Source organism: Somniosus microcephalus, chromosome 9 (genome assembly GCF_052327205.1).
Source record: "Somniosus microcephalus isolate GS21.2 chromosome 9, FLI_Smic_1.0, whole genome shotgun sequence".
In the NCBI taxonomy this organism is placed as follows: Eukaryota; Metazoa; Chordata; class Chondrichthyes; order Squaliformes; family Somniosidae; genus Somniosus; species Somniosus microcephalus.
This window is the reverse complement of record NC_140995.1, coordinates 142,075,388-142,093,233: the sequence shown is the minus strand read 5'-3', so window position 1 is coordinate 142,093,233 and position 17,846 is coordinate 142,075,388. Positions and strand designations below refer to the sequence as shown.

Below are 17,846 nucleotides of genomic sequence, written 5' to 3'. Positions count from 1 at the left end.
GCTCCATTCGATACGGTCGCTATTGTGTACGGCCACTAATACCACGCCTCATGAACGAATGTTTGTCTTTCCCCGGAAATCCACCTCAGGCGTATCCATGCCGTCATGGCTCTCCACCCCAGGTCCGGTACTCGTGCGAAGGCATGTGAGGGGCCACAAGACGGACCCTCTCGTGGAGCCAGTACACCTACTCCACGCCAACCCCCAATACGCATATGTCCGGCACGCCGACGGAAGGGAGGACACCGTGTCCATAAAAGACGTCGCCCCAGCCGGCATCGACAACAACCACGGCAATAGCGGCAACGACGATCACAGCAACTCTTACCCACCCACTACTCTTTCATCACCCCCGGAAGAACACCGACCAACGGCACCCCCACCAACTACCCCTTCAACAACCCTGGCGGCACCCCCGGCAGAGACCCAGGAGGCTACCGGGGACACCCAGCCGACACCCGCGGCACCGCAACAGCCACGTCGGTCGCAGAGGACTATCAAACCCCCGAACAGACTAAATCTATAGAAGGGGTGAATGTGATGAAATATTTCCATTCATCACTGCCTGTGACTGAGATCGGTTTCAGTGTCATTTCCCTTCCCCCAGACCTCATTGTATTGTGTACTGGAATGTGCTGTATTGTATACTGGAATGTGCTGGAATGTGCTGTGTGTAGGGCTCCGCCCATACCTGGCCCCGTTTGTAAGCTAGCTTCAGTCTAGCCCCAATCTCCAGAAGGACGACATCTCTCTCGCTTACGTGTTTCGTTCTAAGTTAATAAAAGCCTTGTTTTGTTCTGCTACCTTCGAGTCTCGGAATTATTGAGGCACATCAATGATTCTGGAGATTTCCCTGACACACCTTCTTTTATCTTCAACCAAACACCAAACATTAGTTTTACTGTGACAACTTCCATGGGAATCTATTGCTTGCACATAGATGCTTAGAGGATAACTAGTTTGTTGGCACTTTCTCTCAACATTCCAGTACTTTCTGTTCATCTATGGTGCCTCTGTTACCACTGCTGAAGTGTGTGGAGGTGCTTCTGACCACTTCACAGAGCATCAGACCATCGGAAGATTTTCAGACCCCAAAGCTCCCCCCACCCCCACCACCCAATGTCAAACAAAGATAGTATGCCCTATGGACACATCTTCTTAAATGCTGCCTGAGGTACAGGATTGGGGGAAGTGGCTTGCTCCTACTGCAGCACAGAAGGGCCGTGAGACTGATCTGACCCTCGTCCCATGGCAACTCTTTTTCCAAATCCTTTCTGTGGAAGATCTTGAACTGTTGCTGGCTGCATCTCTGGATTATGCTCCTGAACAGCCTGGTCTCACCTCACATGTTCCACTTGCATGGTGCTCTGACGAGGTGGGGGGGCGGGGTCGGGGGGGTGACTGCAGTCCTGGTATGTGCTGCTGTCCTGAGAAGTGGCACTATCATGCAGTTGTGGTTTCAGGGTGACTTGGTCCTCATCATACCCTTCACCATGATCTTCCTCCTCCTTTGCTGCCCGCTGCTGTGTTGGATCTGTAGGATTGGAGAGTAAAAGGAAACAATGGGTGAGTCACTAACCTGGCACTGGCAAAATGCTGTCGACCTCGTCATCTTCCACAGCAAGAGCCGAGGGACTCCTCATGAACTGTATGGCCTTGTCCTTGAAGGAGATGAGGGGTTTCAAGGTGGGAATGCTCCCTCCCATGCCCTTGATTGCCTGTTTCATTGTATCTATTTTAATATCCCTGTGTTCACTGCTAGACAGGAAGGCCTGCCAGACAATTCTTGCTGAGTGCCTGGGACCCAGAGACTCCCCAACAGGTGTGAGGTGTTTATCGATTACAGAAAGAAGCTAACAATTTGCTTATTGCTTATAGTCTTTGGGGGAAAACTTTCACCATCTATCATCTTACTGCAATTTCTTAAATTTGTGTGAATACACTTTGCTTTAACCCCCTAACACTTAAAAGCAACTCTTTTTCCAAATCCTTTCTGTGGAAGATCTGGAAATGTGACACTTACCTTTCATTTTTTTTTTAAACAGAAAATACATGTTTGCATTTTTGAATGGATCACCCCTGTTCTGAATCCTTGACCAAAATATCAGTCTTTGTCCTGCCCATCTTTCATCTTCCTAATGTTGCTCTTCGGAAGGCCCTAGAAAGGCTGAGGTAGATTAACTGTAAATAGTAAGCTGAGGGCAAGGGTGTCTCTGGTCAATTACAGACACAAAGCTGTCAGTACAAAGAATGCTAAGAGCCTTCTTTACAGAAGAGAAGAATAGACTTGCAGGGTCTGTAGAATAATATAGTGTTGACAATTATACAGGAATCAGCCCACACTTTCAACTTGTTTTCAACCATACCGAACTGATTAAATGTCCTTGCATTCCAGTAGGTTGTCGTATGTTGGTCAGGGGAGCTTTGGGGTCTGAAGCTTTTGTGCAGTTTATGTGGAATTGGTGGTGCCATATGAAATCTGTTATTTATCTCATAACAGTATAGAAATGGTAAGCATTCAGATGAGTAATATTAAGTCTGACACTCCAGTCTTTTCAGCAAAAATGTAGATAAACAGAAAGCAGTGGAATATTGAAAAAGAGCTTCAACAAATTATTGGCCCTTGTTTAATTCTATTCAGAGATTCCTACCCCTCCAAAAAAAATAAAGGAGTTAAAGAAGCAATAAAGCTGATTTTTTACCTGCTAAGGCTTTCTAAAGGTCATTAATGGTGAACTCATGGGCCCTGAAAATCCATGGTCCTGTGATCCCGACATATATGCTGGGATCGCAACCACAAGAAACCATTACTGATGCCCCCAGCAGACTTTCCCAAAATGGCTAGCCAAAGATTACCTGGCCAGCACTGGGGTGTTAAGTTTCTCCACCCCTCCTCACCCCACCACAGAAACAACTTGTAGATGACCTGAAAGCCCCCAGTGCAAATCTTCAAGGGTCCAGGCTATGATCTTGGCTAGGTGGGCAGCACAACCCCTGGTGGTTGTGGTCTGACCAATGAAGACTCAGGGTGCTGGAATGCTTGACACAGGTGAGTATTTTTTTCAGCTGAGAAGTGATTTGTGGAGAGAATTTTGCCACACAAGAGTTGAAATGCAATGGTAAATATATAACAGTGCACTAGCAGGCCATTCAACCATTCAACCAGTCCAGCTCACCTTTCCAGAGAAATCTACAATTCCCTCCCTCTCAGTGTCTAATTGTCCCTTGAATGACTCCACTAGCCGACCCAGAAAATCATTGCAGGCAGTAATCATTCTATCTTTAAAAAAGTGCTTGCTGACATCAGTGTTGACCTAGAGTTTTACCAGGTGGTACCATGTCTTCTTGTCCTCCAGACATGGATTAACTAGAAACTTAACTTTGATGCTTTTCTTGTGTCTCGATGATCAGAACTACGTATAGCTTGAAGTTGCAGCTTGATCAGATCACTATACAGTTTCAGCATGATGGGCCAGAATTTTATGGGGTCCGTGCAGGCGGGAATGGAAGCGGGTTGAGTGGGAAATTTGAAAAAAGTGGGAGCGGGTCAGGAACCCGCTGTCATCCCGCCCCCACGCACCTTTCCCTCGAGCACGTTTGCCGGTGCAGCAGCGACCCGACCGGCAGAGGCGGGCGACCTAATTGAAATCATTATAACCTTATTTATAGACACTTAAGAGCCTTTTTCCCCCTACATTTTAAAGTTCCCTGCATAGCCACTGGATTCACGCATCTCGGGAACCATGTCTGTCAACCTGAGGTGGGAGTTGAGTGGCCATTGCTCCAGCTAATTATTGACAGCATGAAATGTAGTTTAAAAGCTCCCACCTGACAGCTGGTCACTTTCCTCAGGCAGAAGCTGTTGCTAACTACATTCCCAGCACAGAATGAGTTTTCTGCAGGCTGTAAGTTTTTCCAGCAAAGTTTCCATCCTTTGTCACCTCATTGGAAGAACCTCTCTCACCATTGACAGGTTGCTTTTGTCAACTCTACTTCACCTGCCATCTCTTCCATCAGCATGGGTGCAGTTTATGCTGTCTCACCTTGGTCCTCAGAATCTGACCACAATGAGCCCCAACACCAGCAGCATCAGGCACACCAGCAGCACGAACAACACCATCAACAGCCTTCTCCTCAATGCCCTGATGCCCCACAGGGTAGAGGCCATCAGCGCAGGGCTGCACCGCATCGGAGGCGATACCCCCAATACAGGGTATACAGGCAGAGGATGAGCTTCCTCAACATGACTGAGCAGCAGTGCCAAAGGAGGCTCAGGTTATCACGCCAGGTCATCGCAGACTTTGCACATCGCTGGAGGAAGACCTGCAGCCCAGAGGAGTGGGTGGACACGCCTTACCAATAACTGTCAAAGTCACCAGTGCCCTCAACTTCTTCACCTCAGGTTCCTTCCAGGGATCTGCAGCAGATATTTGCAGCATCTCGCAGTCGGCTGCCCACAGATGCATCACACAATCACCGATGCCCTCTTTGACAAGTCAGCCAATTTATATCAACTTTGCCATGGATGAAGCCAGTGTTACTGAGCGGATGCTTGACTTTGTCACTCGGGCTGGCTTCCCACAGGTGCAGGGCCTCATTAACTGCACACATGTGGCCATCAGGGCACCCCATCATCACCCTTTGTCAATTGCAAGGGCTTCCACTCCCTCAATGTGCAGCTGGTCTGCAACCATAGGAAGATTATTATGCATGAGTGTGCCAAATTCACTGGTAGCTGTCATGATTCTTTCGTCCTGCGCAAGTCCACCCTCCCTTAGCTCTTCGCTCCTCCAAACATACTTTATGGCTGGCTGTTTGGGGACAAGGGCTATCCACTGAAGATGTGGCTCATGACACCCTTGAGGAGGCCAAGTACTGATGCTGAGGAGAGATATAATGAAAGCCACATCTCCACCAGATGTGTCATAGAGCAGACAATAGGCATGCTCAAAATGTGATTCAGATGCCTTGACAGATCTGGAAGAGCCCTTCAGTATGCACCAGCCAGGGTCTCCAGAATTGTCGTGGTCTGCTGTGCCCTACACAATATAGCGCAGCAGCGAGGATTAGTGCTGCATGAGGAGCAAGACTCTGAGCTCACAGCCTCTTCAGAGGAGGAGGAGGAGGAGCATCAGCTGGAAGATGAGAAGGAGCAGGAGCTGGATGGCCTCATCATGGCCAGATTTATTTAACTTTACACAGCACACCCATATAGCTGCCACAAGCTTCGCCAGGTGGGCATCACCCCACAGCCACACCATAAAGCATCCCCACAATGACCAATCCATTCCTTTCACAGTCACCACCATTGCTGGAGGTAAAGTAATGTCTGACCCTTCACTCCAACTAGCTAAGCCACTTCCGATGGTGCACACAAATTTGTCCAAGACCAGAAAGTTTTGAAAAGAAATAAATGTATTCACATTAAATTAACTGAAACTTCACATTAATGTTGAATAAAATATCCAAGTGGCTACCCTTGTGAATCTAATTGTGTGGCATCTTTCTTACACATGCTTCTATGTGGTGCTACCCCTGTGGCTTCAGCAGAGGTAGAGGCAGTCTCCTCACTTCCCTGCTGCGACTGCACAGACAATTTTGGCGGACATCCTCTGGGTTTTGGAGCCTCTGATGGGCCCGCCAAAGTCTGCTCCTCCTGCATCTGTGCAGTGGCAGACTCGGCCATCGATGTCCGGGGAGGCATCTGGGGCTCTTACTGAGGGGGTGGCAATGGGGGACAAGTATGAGCATTTTGAGAGGAGCCCCCAATTTCATGTCCCCTCTCACCATCATCCGCTCATGGGCCACCCACACTTCCCTGCTAGCAAGGAGCTGGAGAGCACCTTGCTGTACATCAGTGTACATCAGTGTGGTCATGAGGACCCATGTCTACACTGACATCCCTCCTAGACAAGAGGTCTATGAACCTTTGCCATCTATTGTCCATAGATAGCTATCTATCCTCCATAGATAGCCATCTATTCTGCATAGAGACCATGTGCTCCTCTGAGTGGTGCATTAACTGTTCCATGCAGGTGGCCATCCTATCCATAGAAGAGCCTACAGTCACCATCGCCTGCGACACGGTGGTGCTCATGTTGGAGATGGACTCCTCCATTCTTTGAACACTAGCAGTCATCCCGCGAGGGACCCACTGAGATGTTCATTTCTGCGCTGGTGCTGGGTACGCTTCTGTCTGGTGATGGTGCACCCTCAGAGGCTGGAGGCTCCTCTGAGGAGTCGTCTTCCTCTTGCTCCTGGACAGTGGTGGAGAATCTTGATAGATCTGTGGGAGAGTAAAGAGATGAGTTAGATATGTCATATGTAGAATGGGTACAGATAACATTATGCACATAATGACCATTCAATGGCTGCTGACATCAACCCCCATATGAGTGACTGATGAATGCCATGCAGCTGTATGATATGTAATTCTGTCACCAGGTTGCTGAGATGTCCCCCTCTCTCCGTCTCCCACCTCCAGGTGCACGGCAACTCCCGGCAGCTCTAAGGCAGCCTCCTCTGCTGTGGTCAGGGTAGCCATTGATTCCATTACACCATCAGTTCTCTCCCTCTCCTTATTTTGGGCTCTCTTTTCCTGCAAGGAGGGAAAGAAGAGAAGGTTGAGTGAGCGTGATGGAATGAGTGTAAGGAATGGATGGGTTACATCTGTAGAGGGTGACTATGATTGAGTGGGGTGGCAATTCCAAGTGGCCTCCTTGTGTGTTGTTAGTTGGTATGATTGCACTAGGATAAGGGTGAGTGTGAGAGGTGACTAGTAATTTCCGGATGTGATAATGTAGATAGCGTGAGAGGGATGGGTGGAGGTGCAAATTGTGTTGGTGTGAGTAAGGATGTGAAGGATAAGGGTTGGAAAGGCAGAGTAATGGGGATGTGATGAGCGGCACAGCAGGATGAAGGCGAGTGTGGCTTTTTACGCACCTGTCTTGATCTAACAAGATCGTTGAAGTGTTTGCGTCACTGCACCCAGGTCCTCCTGACGACATCCCTGCTATTTATCTCCTCTGCCAATTGGAGCCAGGCTCCTTTGTTCTGCTGGGGAGGTCTCTTCCTCCCATCAGCAGAGAAGAGGACCTCCCTGCGTGCTCTGACTCCCTCCCCAAGCATATGGAGGAAGTCATCGGAGAACTTGGGTGCAGCCCTCTGCCCCTGTGCAGTCATCTCTGGTGGTGTGTGCAGCAGTGGAATTGTGAAATGCACTTACTGCACACTCCTAGATGAACCTTCAAATGCAATGTGGCCATGGCTCCCTTAAATATCCCGGTTGAAAACACGTCATTGATGATGTCACCAGGCAGGCACCTTTTAATTGGGCCGGGTAATGCGCAGGGCAGGCTTTAACGTAAAGTCATTCTGTGGAGCGGCATGGAACCAGTAATGGGCTCATGGCCTGCCATGGTGGCCACCTGCATTGGACCTGTCCAGGTAAAGAAAATTCAGGCCCAGGTCTCAGCATTATTTGGCAATATAGCTCAGGATTCTGTTTTGCTTTGTTAATTGTTGCCTTTTGATTAATAGTTAGCATTCCTACCTCTGAGTCAGAAGGTGCAGGGTTCAGATGCTGTTTCAGATATTCCCAGTGAGTGGAGAGCAGAGACCGGAGCTCTCGCTCTGAATTCTAGGTTGACATCCAGCGGGATAGTCGTGTCCATTGGGTATGGGTGTGGGTGGCGCCCTGCTCATCGTATGGGTTGTCAGAGCCCATAAAACTCTCCCATCATTTAGGAATAATGGTATAAAATGGTTATGGCCATGAAAGGAGTATTCATAGCGTGGCCAGTCAAACTGTTAATCAGCCTGCAAATCCTTCCAACACTTCACAGTACTGAAAATGTGAAGATATGCTGAGAAAGGATTTCTAGATCAATATATAAGGAAATAATAAATGCTTTTATAAGTGTATTAAAAGCAAATGAATAGGTAAAGAGAGGGTAGAATTGCAAAGGGATGAAGGAATGAATGAAGCTGTGAAGGATAAAGGCATGGCAGAGATATTACATAAATATTTCAAGCAAGTTTTTATAAATGACAGGAGGGGAAGATGTATAACAATTGTTAAAAATAACTGCAGAAAAGAAATTGGTTCTGAAAAAAATGAGCAGAAATCTAGGTGAATAAGATGCATATGATGAGACCCTGATGAGATGCACCCTTGTCTGTTGAAGGAAGCCAGAGAGGAGGTAGCAGAATTTCTGATCACAATTTTTCAATCTTTCTTAGATCTATAACTTGTTCAAAAATGGAAAGAAAGATAAACTGAATAACTATACGCCAGTTAGTCTATGTAATTTGGAAGAAAACTATTAAGCCATAATTCAAGATCAAATTAGTGAACATTTAGAAATGCATGGGATAACCAGATAGCCAGCAAATAGGAAATTAAATAATTTGACTGAGTCCTGGACATAAACCTAAATGCCAGGTTGGCTGAATAACATTTTCTCATTCTTCTCTTTTAATGTTTGCTTCTTTTACAAATAAATATTTTGTCTTTTTTTGGGATAAATCCTTTTAAAGCAAAACCCGAGATGCAGTTGACCTAAAGGGTATCATTATTATAAGTCACTACAACAGCTTATCAAACCAACCATCTGATAGAGCAATAGGTTATAAATGGATTTATGCTGTTTATATTCATTTCTAAACATATGAGAAAAAATAGCTAAAATGATTATGCAGCTATACATATGCAGCTAAACCTAAAAGCACAATTAATCAGCACAACCATTGTGAATTTGTGTTTATAGAGAGCGATTTAATGCAGTGCACCTTACTTATTGAGAACATGTTAGGCTGCAATCAGCAAAAGGAAAGGCCATACAAATGAAGTGACCAAAGAATTCCAGAGGTTTGTGACAATGTAGTTCCTTATCGATAGCACTTTAGAAAAAAAAGAACAAACATAAAATGATTAGTTTGACCCTCCAGGGTTGCCAAAAGTAAATCAATCTGACCTTTAGTCTTGGAATTCTAAGGTCAAAGAGTGAGAAGAAGCACCATTTATATGGGGGGAATATGGCTCAAACTACTGAAATGCCACAAAATCCTTTCAAAATTCTGGGCATCCAAGCAGGCAACATGCTGGCAAGGATCAGGAATAGAGAAGAGAAAGGTTGCTGATTGTTTTCTTAAGTGGAATAGTGGAACTTACTTCAAAGCATGAAATGGCAAAATTGGTCTCCTGTTCAAATTTAGCAAGGAAAACAGCAAGGCAAATCCTGCAGTTTGCGCCGTCTGACCATATTTCAGCCTGAGTTATGTAGTAGGGGTCATAGTGCATTTTGGGCATACAGTTGAAAAGACAAACACTGCTCTTGTTCTTGTATCTGCTCTGTGCTCTTATGATCTAGTTCCATTAATGTACAGTAGAATCTATTTATTTCCCTGATTGTGCAATTTGTCTTTTTATTGGATACTTTGCTGGATATTTGAGTCAGGCAGAATCATTGGCTCTTGAAAATATGGTTCCTTTTGTCTTTACTAAGTTTCTGATTGAAACAGTGAATCCGTTGGCAAATTATGGAGATCAAGTAGATTGTGGTAATTTTGCAAAAGGCTGTCTTCAATGTATAATAAAACCTTTTAGCTTTAAAAATGTTTAGACCAGGGCTTATATTTTATTATAATCCAAAATTAAATGCATTACTAAAGAATGTATAGTGTTGTGCAATTATTGTGAAATGTTTACTTATGATCTTTACATTTCTCTGTCATGTTTTATTCTCGTTTCATTCTTGTGGAACTCATCATACCTTAGCTGTAGTGTCACTACACAAAAACCGCACAGGAAAAATGGTCCAACCATGGCTAAGAGATGTTAAAGATAGTATCAGATCAAAGGAAGAGGCTTATAAAGTTGGCAAAAAGAGTAGTAAGCCTGAGGATTGGGTGGATTTTAGAATTCAGCAAAGTAGGACCAAGAAATCTATAGATATGTGAAGAGAAAAAGATTGGAAAAATCAAGTGTAGGTCCCTGCAGTCAGAATGAGGGGAATTTATAATGGGGAACAAAGACATGGCAGACCAATTAAATACATACTTTGGTTCTGTCTTCACAAAGGAGGACACAAATAACCTCCCAGAGATGTCGGGGAACATAGGGTCTAATGAGAGGGAGGAACTGAATGAAATCAGTATTTGTAGGGAAATGGTGTTAGGGAAATTGACGGGATTGAAGACCGATAAATCCCCAGGGCCTGATAATCTACCTCCTAGGGTACTTAAGGAAGTGGCCCTAGAAATAGTAGATGCATTGCTGGTCATCTTCCAAAATTCTATAGACTCTGGAACAGTTCCCATGGATTGGAGGGTAGCTAATGTTACCCCACTATTTAAAAAAGGTGGTAGAGAAAAAACGGGGAATTATAGACTGGTAAGCCTTACATCGGTAGTGGGGAAAATGCTAGAGTCCATTATAAAAGATGTAATAGCAGAGCACTTGGAAAACAGTGACAGGATCGGACAAAGTCAACATGAATTTACAAAAGGTAATTCATGCTTGACTAATCTACTGGAATTTTTTGAGGATGTAACTGGTAGAATAGATAAGGGAGAACCAGTGGATGTGGTGTATTTGGACTTTCAGAAGGCTTTCGATAAAGTCCCGCAAAAGAGACTAGCGTGCAAAGTTAAAGCACATGGGATTGGGGGTAAGGTACTGACTTGGATAGAAAACTGGTTGGCAGACAGGAAGCAAAGAGTTGAAATAAACAGGTCTTTTTCCGAGTGGAAGGCAGTGACTAGTGGGGTAATGCAGGAATTGGTGCTAGGACCCCAGCTATTCACAATATATATTAATGATCTAGACGAAGGAACTAGATATAATGGCCTAGAAATTCAGTAAGGCCCCGCCAGGTCTTTAGCGCCCGAAATTTAGCGCTCGCCCGGATTCCCGTAGCGCCCGCCTGAAATTCAGTTGCGGCGCCCCAAGACAGAGGCGGGCGCTATTGCAGGGTTTGGCCGCCTCGCTTGGGGCGATGAAAGTCAATTGCAGGCGTCCAGCTGCCGCTGCGGCACCCGATGCGGTGCAGCAGGCTGGGGTACTGCAGGCCTCCTCCTTCTCTTAAGGAGGAGCTGCCTGCAGCAGTGAGATCGCCACTGGATTCCCCCGGCAAATGAGCCCGGCACCACGGAGAAGTGCCAGGCTCGTGGGAGTCAGACACCAATGCCGCGGGGGGGTGGTGCAGGAGTCCGGGGAGGGAGGTGCGGCCAGGCGGCCGCCGGGAAAGCGGCCGACCGCCCGTCCACCTTTATGCGCCGGCCTCTCGGAGCTGCAAGGCACCGTTTTTCAAACGCTGTTTGCGGCCGCCACAGGCGAGGCGGCCGCAACTGAATTTGGCGGTCGGCACGGAATCACATTGGAGCCGGGGCGCTGCGCACACCGATGACGTCATTGGTGCCGGCGCAGCGCTACCGGCTAACGCCGATGTTAGGGACCAACTGAATTTCGGGCGCTAAAAAACTTCCGGCGCAAACCACTCTTTAGCCAATAAGTGGGCGCAAACGCGACTGAATTTCTAGGCCAATATCTCCAAGTTTGCACATGACACAAAGCTGGGTGGGTGTGTGTGCTGTGAGGAGGATGCAGAGAAACTCCAGTATGATTTGGACAGGTTGGGCGATTGGGCAGATGCATGGCAGATGCAGTATAATGTGGATAAATGCAAGGTTATCCACTTTGGTGGCAAAAACAGGAAGGCAGATTATTATCTGAACGGCAATAGATTGGGAAAAGGGGAAGTGCAACGAAACCTGGGTGTCCTTGTGCACCAGTTGCTGAAGGTAAGCATGCAGGTGCAGCAGGCGGTTAAGAAGGTAAATGGTGTGCTGGCCTTCATAGCGAGAGGATTCGAGTACAGGAGAAAAGATGTCTTGCTGCAGTTGTACAGGGCCTTGGTGAGACCACACCTTGAGTATTGTGTGCAGTTTTGGTCACCTTATCTGAGGAAGGATGTTCTTGCCATGGAGGGAGTGCAGCGAAGATTCACCAGACTGATACCTGGGATGGCAGGAATGACGTATGAAGAGAGATTGGGTCGATTAGGCTTATATTTGCTAGAGTTTAGAAGAATGAGAGGGGATCTCATTGAAACTTATAACATTCTAACAGGACTAGACAGACTAGATGCAGGAAGGCTGTTCCTGATGGCGGGGGAGTCCAGAACCAGGGGTCACAGTCTAAGGATAAGGGGTAAGCCATTTAGGACTGAGATGAGGAGGAATTTCGTCACCCAGAGAGTGGTGAACCTGTGGAATTCTCTACCACAGAAGACAGTTGAGGCAAATTGATTAAATATATTCAAGAAGGAGTTAGATATATTTCTTAAGGCTAAAGGGATCAAGGGATATGGGGAGATAGCAGGGACAAGGTACTGAATTTGGATGATCAGCCATGATCGCATTGAATGGCGGAGCAGGCTCGAGGGGCCGAATGGCCTACTCCTGCTCCTATCTTCTATGTTTCTATGTTTCTATGTAAGAAATTGATAAAGAAAGGGAAAATAGAATATGAGAGTAAACTAGTGAGAGACATTAAAAAAGATTCTAAAAGCTTCTATATAGGTATATAAAAAGGAAAAGATTAGCTAAAGTAAATGTCGGTCCCTTACAGGCTGAGACAGGAGAAATTATGGGGAATAATGAAATGGCAGAGAAATTAAACAAATACTTTGGGCTCGATTTTAATAGCCCTGAGGAGGCGGGTTTGGAGGCGGGTCAGCAGCGAAAATCGGAAAAAATGGCTTCAGACACCCAATCCGCCTCCATTTCGACCCCACGCGATTTTTGTGAGTGTCAGATCAGCTGCTCCCAAACTGACCCAACTGGAACTGATGGAACAGCTAGTTAAGGCAGTTAACAGCCTGTTAACTGCTTTGCTAATCCTATTTTGATAGTGGTTTCCCATTTTCGTGCTTCTGGCTCCTATTTCCCGTCTTGTTAGAAACAGGCCAGCTGCAAGGAGACGAGTTGCTGGAGGAGATGATTTGGCGTCATTGATGCAGCACTCTAAAAGCGCTCCTGTAACATGGCTGACATTCAAATGCAACAACCTTGCTGTTGGAGGTTTGGGATAAGATTTTGCAAATCTACTGACCTTGACTGTTCAAGCTGACAGCCACCTGCAGTGTGACCTGATTGCAATAATTTCAGGCCACATTGACTGTGTGCTTGCAAGCTGCTTGCCTCAAATGAAATCTATAACAACAGTATGGGAAACATTTATATCCTCTCATCCTGGTCATCAGATTTGGAGGAAGAGCAGCACCGCAACCAGCTACAACAGCAGCACCAGCACCAGGAGTGCCAACCTCCTCCTCACCCACCTGATGATGCACAGGGCAGAGGGCCTCAGTGCAGGACTGCACCTCACCGCAGGAGATACTCCCAACACAGGGTTTACAGGCAAAGGATCTGCTTCCTCAGCATGAGTGAACAGCAGTGCCAAAGGAGGCTGAGACTTTCGAGAGATGTAGTCGCTGACATCTGCTCAATGCTGCACCAACACCTGCAGCCCACAGGAGTGTGTGGACACTCCTTACCAGTGGCTGTCAAAGTCACCACCGCACTCAACTTCTTTGCATCGGGCTCCTTCCAGGGATCAGCTGCAGACATCAGCGGCATCTCCCAGTTGGCTGCACATACCTGCATCACGCAGGTCACCGATGCTCTCTTTGCAAAGTCGCACAATTACATCCACTTCACAGATGGCCCAAGTGTGATGGTGCATGTGATTGGCTTTGCCAATATGGCAGACTTGCCAATGGTACAGGGTATCATGGACTGCCCACATGTGGCCATTAGAGACCCCTATCTGTATTTGGCAAACGCAAGGGATTCCACTCCCTGAGCGTCCAGCTGGGGTGTAACCACAGGATGATCATCATGCATGTTTGCACAAAGTACCCTGGCAGTTGCCATGACTCCTTTATCCTGCGCCAGTCTACTGTGCCTCAGCTCTTCCATCCGCCAAACCAACTTTCCGGATGGCTTCTTGGTGACAAGGGCTATCCCTTGAAGACATGGCTAATGACACCAATGAGGAGGCTATCAAACGATGCTGAGGAGTGGTACAATGTGAGTCACATATCCACCAGAAGCATCATCAAGCAAACCATCGGCTTGCTCAAAATGCTCTTCCGATGCCTGGATGGATCTGGTGGAGCCTTGCAGTATGCACCAGCCAGGGTGTCCAGAATCATTGTGGTCTGCTGTGCCCTGCACAACATCGCACAGCAGCGCGGCTTAGTGTTGCCGGATGAACAAGTGTCTCAGCGCACAGCCTCCTCGGAGGAAGAGGAAGAGAATGAGGAAGTGGACAAGGAAGAAGATGAGGAAGAGGATGAGGAGGAGAACAAGGAGAAGAATGAGGAAGAGAATGAGGAGGAGAATGAGGAGGAGGATGGGGAGCGACGCCTTGCGGGGCCGGATGTACCAACAGGTTTCGAAACAGCTTCTACCCCCAGGCCATAAGACTCATGAACGCTTAATTTATTATTATTTATTACTGTTGTTTTATTTATTATTACTGTATTTCTATTAGTATTTTTATCATTGTTATGCCATATTTATTCCAATGTTGGGAGGACTCGTAAAAATCAACATTTCATTGTGCAGTACACACGTCTGCTGCATATATGACAAATAAAATTGAATTGAATTGAATTGAATGTGGCTAATGCAGCAGCAGGCAACCACATTGCTGGCCTTCAGGCAAGGGATGCACTCATCCATGCCAGATTTGCATAAGCTTATGTTTCAACCACAGGTGGCTGGCACATGGAGATGAATATAAGTCCGACATTCTCAAAACCCCAGGCATCATCTGTCTAATAAATGGTGGTTTGCTCTCAGTGTCACCACCAACATTCTACATGGCATTCGCCTGAGCCCTCACTCTTGATCTTTCATTTCCCAGAACACAGAGGCCACACTTTAGGCGATCTCAGCAGATCATTAAACCTTTTTCGACATTGAACCCATGTGCATCTGCACGCAGACCTCAAACTCACCTCCTCAGCAATTTGCAGCCAAGCTGGCTTGGTTTGCTGAGGAGGCCTCCTCCTTCCGTTTCCATGGAAGAGGACCTCCTAACATCCTCTAACTACCAAGAGCATGGAGGGAGCCCTCACTGAACCTGGGTGCAGCCTTAGTTTTTGGGGCTGCCATTCCTGCAGCAGCCAGCACCTTTAAGACCAAAAATGCATTAATTTTACTAAGCCAATGATTGGAATACATCTGGCATATTTTTCATTTCTTAGTCACATACTAAATTGAAAGATAAAAAAATCATAAATGTCTTTCTGGAATAATATGACCAGCAATTGCATTAAATAAATTGTGTTCAGACCAGCCGCTGTCAACTCCTCTTTCTAGATAATACAGCACCAAGCCATCCCATGTACATTTTTTGCAAAGGGAACATGGCCCCTTTAAATTTTTACTCAAACAACGTATCATCAGACGCGAGAAACTGACATACTCCAAGCAATTGCCTGAGGGACCCGCATATCGACCGTAATGAGGCCAATCAAGCAAAAATCGGAACAGCAGACCGGTGGCATCCGGGAGAGGGTCCAAAAGCTGCCAAGCAGCGGGCCCACCCTCAACCCGCCTCCTCTATAAACATTGCGGCCTTTGTGTCTGTCTTCATGGAAGAAGACACAAAAAAAGTCCCGGAAATAGTGGAGAACCAAGGGTCTGGCGAGAATGAGGAACTGAAAGAAATTAGTATTAGTAAAAAAATAGTACTGGAGAAATTCATGGGACTTAAAGCCGATAAATCCCCTGGACTTGATGGCCTACATCCTAGGATTTTGAAAGAGGTGACTATAGAGATAGTGGATGCATTGGTTGACATTTTCCAAAATTCCATAGATTCTAGAACGGTTCCCGTGGATTGGAAGGTAGCAAATGTAACCCCACTATTCAAGAAAGGAGGGAGAGAGAAAATGGGGAACTACAGACCAGTTAGTTTGATATCAGTAGTAGGGAAAATGCTAGAATCTATTATTAAGGGTGTGGTAACTTAGGAAATAATAATAGTATTGGACAGAATCAAAATGGATTTATGAAAGGAAAATCATGTTTGACAGATCTGTTATAGTTTTTTGAGGTTGTAACTAGCAGAATAGATAAGGGGGAACCAGTGGATGTGTTGTATTTGGATTTTCAGAAGGCATTCGATAAGGTACCAAACAAGAAGTTATTAAACAAAATTAGGGCTCATGGGATTGGGGGTAATATATTAACATGGACTGAGGATTAGTTAACGGACAGAAAACAATGAGTAGGAATAAACGGGTCATTTTTGGGTTGGCAGGCTGTAACTAGTGGGGTAAGGCAAGGATCAGTGCTTGGGCCTCAGCTATTCAAAATCTATATCAATGATTTGGATGAGGGGACCAAATGTAATATATCCAAGTTTTCTGATGATACAAAGCTGCGTGGGAATGTAAGTTGTGAGGAGGATGCAAAGAGGCTTCAAGGGGATATAGACAAGCTAAGTGAGTGGGCAAGAAGATGGCAAATGGAATATAATGTGGAGAAATGTGAAGTTATCCACTTTGGTAGGAAAAATAGAAAAGCAGAGTATTTTTTAAATGGTGAGAGACTGGAAAATGTTATCGTTCAGAGGGACTTGGGTGTCCTTGTACATGAATCACTGAAGGTTAACATGCAGGTACAGCAAGCAATTAAGAAAGCAAATGCTATGTTGGCCTTTATGCAAGAGGATTTGAGTATAAGAGTAAAGACGTCTTACTGCAATTATATGGGGCCCTGGCGAGACCACAACTGTAGTATTGTGTACAGTTTTGGTCTCCTTACCTAAGGAAGGATATATTTGCCATAGAGGGAGTGCAACAAAGGTTCACCAGACTGATTCCTGGGATGGAGGATTGTCCTATAAGGAGAGATTGAGTTGATTAGGCCTATTTTCTCTGGAGAAGAATGAGAGGTGATCTCATTGAAACATACAAAATTCTTACAGGGCTTGACAGGGTGGTTGCAGGGAAAATGTTTCCCTTGGCTGGGGAGTCTAGAACCAGAGGTCACAGTCTCAGAATAAGGGGTCGGCCATTTAGGACTGAGATGAGGAGAAATTTCTTCACTCAGAGGGTGGTGAATCTTTGGAATTCTCTACGCCAGATGGCTGTGGAGGCTCAGTCATTGAGTATATTCAAGACAGAGATTGATAAATTTTTGGATATTAAGGGAATCAAGGGATATGGGAATAGTGCAGGAAAGTGGAGTTGAGGTAGAAGATCAGTCATGATCTTATTGAATGGCGGAGCAGGCTCGAGGGGCCAAAATGGCCTACTCCTGCTCCTATTTCTTACGTTCTTATGTTCTTACTACAGCCTCTTGACAACAACGACAAGAACTAGCATTTATATAGCGCCTTCAACATATTAAAATGTCCAAGGTGCTTTAAAGGTGCTGTGGTAAACCACTGTTCTACCTGTCTGTGTCTGTATGTGTATTCCAATAGGTACAGGTCTGGACTTGCCTCGGCTGACTCCTCCCACTATTCCAGGTATATAAGTGACTACCTCCCAGTCCCTTAGTATTCTGGACGGGTCGACCACTCGGGACAAGACCTTCATTCTTTAGTTAATAAAAGCCTGATTGTTACTCGCTCAACCTCAGTCTTTTGAGTAATTGATGGCGCATCAGGTGCGTTATCAGAGAAAAATTGACACCAAGCTAAAAATGGAGACATTAGGACAAGTGACTAAAAGCTTAGTCAAAGAGGTAGATTTAAAGAAACTTCTTAAAGGAGGAAAGAGAGATGGAGAGGCTTAGGGAGAGAATTCCAGATCTTAGGA

General features: G+C 45.8%; 1 long non-coding RNA gene across 1 annotated transcript in view; it reads right to left on the bottom strand.

Moving 5' to 3' along the window:
* Positions 1-854: 854 nt before the first annotated feature.
* LOC147112739 (uncharacterized) overlaps positions 855-17,846 on the bottom strand; it is a 37,256-nt gene continuing 20,264 nt past the window's right edge. The window contains exon 2 of the long non-coding RNA XR_015079561.1: positions 855-1,534. This is a non-coding gene — a long non-coding RNA (uncharacterized LOC147112739). The remainder of the gene's footprint in view (positions 1,535-17,846) is intronic.